The sequence below is a fragment of the Primulina tabacum genome, chromosome 2 (genome assembly GCF_025594145.1).
Source record: "Primulina tabacum isolate GXHZ01 chromosome 2, ASM2559414v2, whole genome shotgun sequence".
Lineage (NCBI taxonomy): Eukaryota > Viridiplantae > Streptophyta > Magnoliopsida > Lamiales > Gesneriaceae > Primulina > Primulina tabacum.
Genome location: NC_134551.1, coordinates 48,229,211 through 48,236,741, shown reverse-complemented (window position 1 = coordinate 48,236,741; position 7,531 = coordinate 48,229,211). Strand labels below are relative to the sequence as shown.

At 33.6% G+C, this 7,531-nt stretch overlaps 1 pseudogene; it reads left to right on the top strand.

Moving 5' to 3' along the window:
- The first annotated feature begins 1,474 nt into the window (after window positions 1-1,474).
- Window positions 1,475-4,795, top strand: LOC142537803 (uncharacterized; annotated as a pseudogene).
- The last annotated feature ends 2,736 nt before the right edge of the window (window positions 4,796-7,531 follow it).

Below are 7,531 nucleotides of genomic sequence, written 5' to 3'. Positions count from 1 at the left end.
ATAAAAAATATAAAATATAAATATTTATAATATATGTTAATTATTAAATATTTTGTATTATTTGGTTGGGTGATTGAAAAATTAGAGATAAGAGATGATTGAAGGAAAACGTATATAAAAATCAACATTTTAAAAATATGAGATGATTAAAAAAAATTATTGTTTCATTTTAAAAATATAAGAGGATTGAAAAAATATTTATTGTTCCATTTTAAAAATATGAGAGATATGATAGGATTGAAAAATATTTTTTATTTTTAAATTATTGTTCCATTTTAAATTATTGTTCCAAGAAAACGTACATAAAATCAACTGGTCAAAATGATATTTTAGGAAGACTCATTTTGAATTCTCTCAAAATTATATAAACACATATTTCATAAAAAAAATTAATTGTAAAACATATCATTATATATAATGGGTTTATTATTATTAATAGATTTATTAAATAAATCAATCTATAAAAATGAGAAGGCCAACAGTGAAGGAAGCAAGCAATCATTAATAGTTACTTGTATAATATATTAATATTGTATTTTTATATTGTGATTAATATTTTATTTTAATGTTGTGATTGAAATTCAATTAATAATAATAGCTTAAATAGAAAATAAACAATGTACATTTAGAAATAGAATGAAAATATTGTAATTCAGTTTAAGTTTTATGGATAATATATGCTAAAGTTAAACATCTTATTGGTGTATTGATGAAAGACTAATATTTTTATTCTCCTTAATTTTCTCCCTTCAATCATGTCATATCTCTAATTTTTTAATCATCCAACCAAATAATACAAAATATTTAATAATTATCATATATTATAAATATTTATATTTTTTATTTTTCATTCGAATTAAATTAATTAATTAATAATAATAATAATATATTTATAAATATACTTTCACGCTATGTGAGTTTTTATGTTGCGATTGAAATTAAATTAATAATAATAACTTAAATAGAAAATAAACAATGTGAATTGAATAATAGAATGAAAATATTATAATACAACGTAAGTTTTATCGATATTATATGCTAAAGTTAAACCTTTTATTGGTGTATTGGTGAAAGACTACTATTTTTATTCTCCTTAATTTTCTCCCTTCAATCCTCTCATATCTCTTTAATTTTCTCCTTTCAATCCTCTCATATCTTTAATTTTTCAATCACCCGACCAAATAATACAAAATATTTAATAATTAACATATATTATAAATATTTATATTTTATATTTTTCATTCTAATTAAATTAATTATTAAAAATTATAATAAATAATAATAATAATAATAATACACCGTGCTTACGTGGACGAGCGTCCGCGCTTTGTAAACGCGGATTAAAATAATTTTGCAAAATAATTTTTTTTTGATTTATTTTTGAAATATTTTTTATTTTTAAATTAATTATAAAAAAAAACCCAACTTCTTCTCTGTACAGGAGGAGGTCAGGTCAACAGCTAAGCCTCGTTAAATGATCATTATGTATCCGTCTTTTCATCCCAAGTAACATAAGATGAATTATAGTTAGGCTGATCTTGTATCCGTCTTTTCATCCCAAGTAACATAAGATACTCAATCCAACATGAAGAACTAGTCTCTCGAGAATCTGTCTTTTCCAGCAAAGAGACATGATAGTGATTTGCTACATCACAATTCTCTTGAGCAAAAAGCTACAGATATATATGATGATGGTCTTCAGATCCGTCCATCACAAGATCAGCCTAACTATAATTCATCTTATGTTACTTGGGATGAAAAGACGGATACAGTTTAGTCTACAGCACAGGAGTATGATACCAGTGGCACGACGCAGGAGTTTGATCATGATAGAAATACAGTGTCATGTTCCTCAAAATTGAACTTTGAAACTGGGGGTGTTAATGACTTTAATATGCAAACTGTTGACAAAAATGATATCACGCCTTGTGATGAAGCTGTGCCAAAATTGGAGTCCGGTGATATCCTTGTTGAAGACATTGACAGCTGATCGATTTATGGATGCACTTAATACCATCGAGTTAGAATTTTAAACTGATACAAATTGCACTAAAAAGAAAGGTTGTAACTCTGATTTGGATGACATAGGAGCAGATGGTAGAGTGGGTGATCTCACAAATTGTAACATGGAATACCAATCTTTGGAATCTGAATGTAATGTATTGGCCTTCAGTTCTACGATCACTGTAAGTTGTGAACAAGATCCCATTTTGGATCTCCAAAATCCCATTCTACAGCTTACAGTTATATTAATGGAGGAACCGTGAAAACTTTGTTGACGGATGACAAGAATCTCCAATCAGCTTTAAGAACAGGGGAGTCATTGAATCGAGGTGGTCTGCAGAAAGTTGATCCTCTCTAGAAAGTTGACATTGATTATGGTGCAGTCGAGGGATGTTTTTCAAATTCCGTATTGTCCGACTGTAGAGATGATATATCAGGGTTTCCAATCATCCATAGAGCAAGGAGCAGTTCTGAGTCTCAGAAGCCTGCACCAGAAACTTCTAATGTTACTTCTGCCATGTTCTGGACGAATGGTGGCTTACTAGGCCTCAAGCCATCAAAACCACCGGATTCAGTTGTCCAAAAACGGTGATGAAAATAGGAAGACATCTTGCAAAATTTCACCAGCTGATTCAGCAACCAGACATGGAAATACTGGGAATTCAATTTATCTATGTAATGACAGTTCCACTGTAGCCAGTACAGCGGCCTCTAGAAGTCTTCTACCTGGAAATTCAGAATACCAAGCTTCCAGAAATCAGCAAGATAATAGCACAAGTTCTTCTCGTATTTTTTAACTTAGCAATAGATTGTTTACAATGGGAGCTAACGGGAAACTATTGCATAATCATAATGAAAGCACTAGCCCTACCAGCTATCAAGCTACCGGTGCCTTTGAGCAGAAAAATAATCAAAAAGTTGCACATCGAACATTTTCAAGACCATCAAAAGACCTAATCAGCATCTCCTCCACTTGATCACACGAAAATATCATTCCAACCAATTGATGGATTTGAGACTTCCAAGCTGAAATTAAAATTTCCTGATAGAAACGGTAATAACGAAAGCAGCAGTTGTATCTTTCCTTCATTTCAGTTGGTACCTGAGGTGTCTGGCACTTTGCAAAATGACGGTTCAGACTCAGATGATGACATATTCTATAGATCCATCGCCTTCTCTAGAAGATGGTTGCATCAGTCGTTAGTCAGGATCAAATTCTGATAGGTGGGAGTCTGGCGAATCTCCCTCTAGCAAGGACCGTCATTTTTATGGTTCTTTTCACCAAATCTCTTTGACAGAGTTTGTTTCAACAGTTGGTGATGCTGGGAGGAAAAACCATGGAGATAACCTTGAAAATTGCAAAGTTCAGTCTCCTTTTGTTGAAAATGGTGTGCAAAATTCAGAATCTCAGCAGTCATTTGATCTTCAGAGCTCAGACACCCAAAATAGCTCATTCATGGAGGAACATACAAAAAGAGCCAATTCACATTACCCTTTAGGACCACAATTTATTAGTCCTGCTACTCCACCTCTACCTCCTGCGCAATGGCGGGGTATGAAGCCCAATCAGAATGCTATGGAGGCATTGTCAAAAGCCTCTAAATATGTATTTGAGCTTAAGCTTTCAGGATCTACCGTGTCTCAGCAACCTAAGCCAGCCCATTTGAATCAACATCTTACTTTTGAGAACTCAGACATACAGAATAGTGAGGTGAACTATTCTGAGTCCCCTTCATTTTTCTTTATATTTCATTTAATATTTTATGTTGAAAAGAATTTATAATAGTGATTTATGTAACAGCAATCTGCCTTGCTCGAGTCTGATGCAAAACATGAAGACAATCGGCAGAAGGGCGGCGTAGATAAAAATGAGGACTTCCTGCACCAAATAGGAACAAGAGTGAGTTGCCAGAAAGTAGTGCTATTTTCAAGTTTTTGACTTGCACACGAGCTTTAGAACCTTGCATATACTAATGAAATTGAGTAGTTCTTAAGTATTAGTACCTTGCAATCTTCGTGTAGATATACAGAGAGATATATGGGAGTCTAGCTATATTATCTTTTCCTTATTGACCGGCTTCATTAGTTGGCCGTCAGTTCACCCAGAGAGTACTCAAAATTTCAATGAAACTGGAAGTAGTGGTCGCAAAGATATGTTACTTTTCAGCTTCTGGTATTAGAAACAGGATGTCATCTGACCGAGACCCGAACTGGAACCTACCCGTTGCACGGGCCGGTTAACCGGGTCAACGGGTTTGTGCAATATGTTGGGGATGCAAACATCAAAGTCACTGCTATTCTGGAAAAGGCATATGCAGTTCGCCAGGTAACATCACATTCACTAATCAAAGAAAGACTATTCAGAAATCTGAAACAAAAAACACAAGTTGAGTTGGCATTTATCTATTTTGAACTTTCTTTTACCCATTCAGGCTGTTGGTAGTGATGATTGATAGTAATTGGAGTAACCCTTGAGTATTCTCGTCCCAAGATGATGGTATAGGTACCCTGGAAACCGAATGTTCGTAATTAAAGTTTCAATTTCCAGATTAGGCCTTGCTGAGGTGCATATTTGTGAATAACCCCGCTTACGTTATGCAATTAATTTAATGGGTTTTTTAAACATTATTTTTTTTATGTTGGATAGCTTCAAATATGTGGTGGGACTTAAAGGTGGAAACTCAAGTCCTACTGTGATTATTGAAACTTGGGGCTGAATAATTGACTGATACACGCGTTATGCTTGGATGTGTATGCTGCTTGTTATTATGGGTCGGTTAACTGTGCACCACTTGTAGGGGTGTCAAAATACGACACGACTCGTCAACCCGACACGACCCAACACGAAAAAAAATCAGATTTGGGTTGGGGTTTTTCGGGTTCGGGTTGGGTTGATTCGGGTTAGTGCCATGTTAGACGGGTTTCGGGTTGGGTCGTGTTGGGTCGGGTTGACCCGCGAACTTTTTTTTTGAAAATATTACCTATATTTTTAAATATTGTATGCTTAAACAAAATTTATTGTATATTTACATGATAAATTTTCATCATTTAATATTTATTTTGCATATTTTTATTTTTTTAACAATTTTTTATTTGATTTAGTAAATATACTTTTAATTTTTTACGATTAAACTTTCAAATTTAAATCGAAAATTTTGTTATTATGTGTTTAAATTAAAATATTATTATTTGTTTTTTGAATTTTTTTCATTAATTTTTTAAAAAAAATTTAAAAAAAATAAATAAAATTCGGGTTAGGCGGGTTAGACAGGTTGAGTCGGGTTATACGAGTTCGTGTTCGGGTTGGGGGTTTTCGAGTTGCTTCGGGTTCGGGATGGGTTCGGGTTGAAAAAAATAAAAAAAATTTCGCGAGTTGACCCGAAACCCGACCCAACCCACCCGATTGACACCTCTAACCACTTGTAAGTTTTTCGCTTCCCAGTTGCCAACTTCAAAATATTCTACTGTACTTACATTAAAAATATTTTACTATACGAAAATATATATAATGTTATCCGGGTAAATCGGGTGAACCAAGTTGGGGCGATCCACCGGATGGTAATATAGTTTTTGAGGAAAATGAGTAAGGGAATGATATATTTTGTGAGGAAAATATATCTCTGTAATATTGTGCTTCTACCGTGACCTGCAAACAATAAAATGAACTCGTGAATGGGCGCCGAAGGAGTGTCTGGCGTATCCACTCCGATACTACAGTCAGCAGGTGAATAAGAAAAGTGGAACGGCTTGTATATGTGTGAATATACGTGAATGCTTGCGAATTCAAAGTTTCAGAATCCGTAAATGTGATTAATACCTGTTATTTATAGGAGGAAATCTCATGATTACCTTGTTTTCAGTGTGCACCTGCTAAGTATGGTAAGGAAGCTGCCCATACCCTGCTTCCGATAACTTCTCTGACACGCCAAACACATGTTGTTCTGACAGTAATGATTGTCAAGCATAAGGTAGCTCATACTGATACACTCGAGTGTGGCACACTTCTCGAGGTAGCCCGGGTAGGAAGTTTCCGGGAGCTTGTATGAGAAAATATCCCGAGTAATCCCCTGTCCGGCTGATGAAGCAAGTAATTTGCATACTGACTTTGATTTGGGCTATCCATTTAGTTTTCCCGGGTCATCCATAACCCGAGCTCTTATGAGGTATCAATATATAATTTACTTTACTTTACTTAACGCTACATATTCCGCTATTAAATATAGTATAATATTTAGCTAATTCATTATTATGCTAACATTGCTTATTTTCAAATTCAAATTTTCCACAATGTTTAAACTTGTGAAAATTCTCCATCGATATCACTTTCGACCAAACCAAAAATGTCGGAAAAGGGCCCCAAGGGGTAGATGGGATTGTAGAGCATGACGTACATTTATCAAAAGTTTGAACTTATCACAAAAAAATTGACCAGTTGCATGCTACTGTGTTGGTCATTAGGGTTTATCTACAAGAAAAAATAGCGGTTGTAAGTTCCCAACAATAAAAAAAAAATGCGAGGAAAGAGTAAAAATTTAATATGAAAAAAAACTCCAAAGGAGTTTAACGAAATGAGTTCTTTTTTTCCTTTTTAATTTAATTCTCCGGATGTACTTTCTCCCCATGTGAAAGAACTATAAAATAAACATTTATATACGCACAAGTTAATGAAGTATACGATAGCATTTTATGTGTGTGGTCACATCGTGATGCAAGGTCAGTCAGTTGCTTTCTTGATTTTGCGTCGTTTCAAGGGCTAGAGAAAGCACAAGTATGTATGTATGTATGTATGTATGTATTAGAAGGCACAAGCAAGCCAGGATCGGCCGGGATTTTGTCGACTTCGCCATAAATATAATTTTGAATCCTGTGCATGCAATAATCGGAAAGTCAAGATGATTCTCCCTAGCTGTTCTCATGTCTTTTGGTGCTTACTATCTATCTACCCGATTTAGTGTATCACGTGAAGAGTAAATGATCAATAAATCTTCATAGTATTTTTGTATTTTTGTTCAGTATCCGTCGGACCAAATTTCTTTTTACGTCCTTGATTCACACAATGTTATTGCACTTTCTGAGTCTCCAATTATTTTTTAGATGAAATTTGATATAAAACATTGAAAATATAATATTGATATACGATGTTTAAGTACAAAAAGTTTGGATCTGACTTTAATATTATTATTATTATTATTATTATTGAACAGTCAACTGTGCTGTCATGGGAGTTTATCCATATTCTGTTCGCCAAATTAAACTAGAGTAACATTAAAGGGGGAAACGGAAAATGTACAAGTCCCCTGGCCATACATAATAAGATGCATGCATCTACAAATTATTGACTTTAATTTAATTGTATTTAAGCCTTTGTGTTTACAATTCAATTGCTTTCAAGTGCTGATTCTCGTGCTGATTTGCATAACAAAATAATCTCTTAGACACGCAATTACGGTTAATCATTAGCATTATATATTTATTAACTATTATTATTATATTATTATATACTAAAATAAGAAAGAAACAAGTCTAC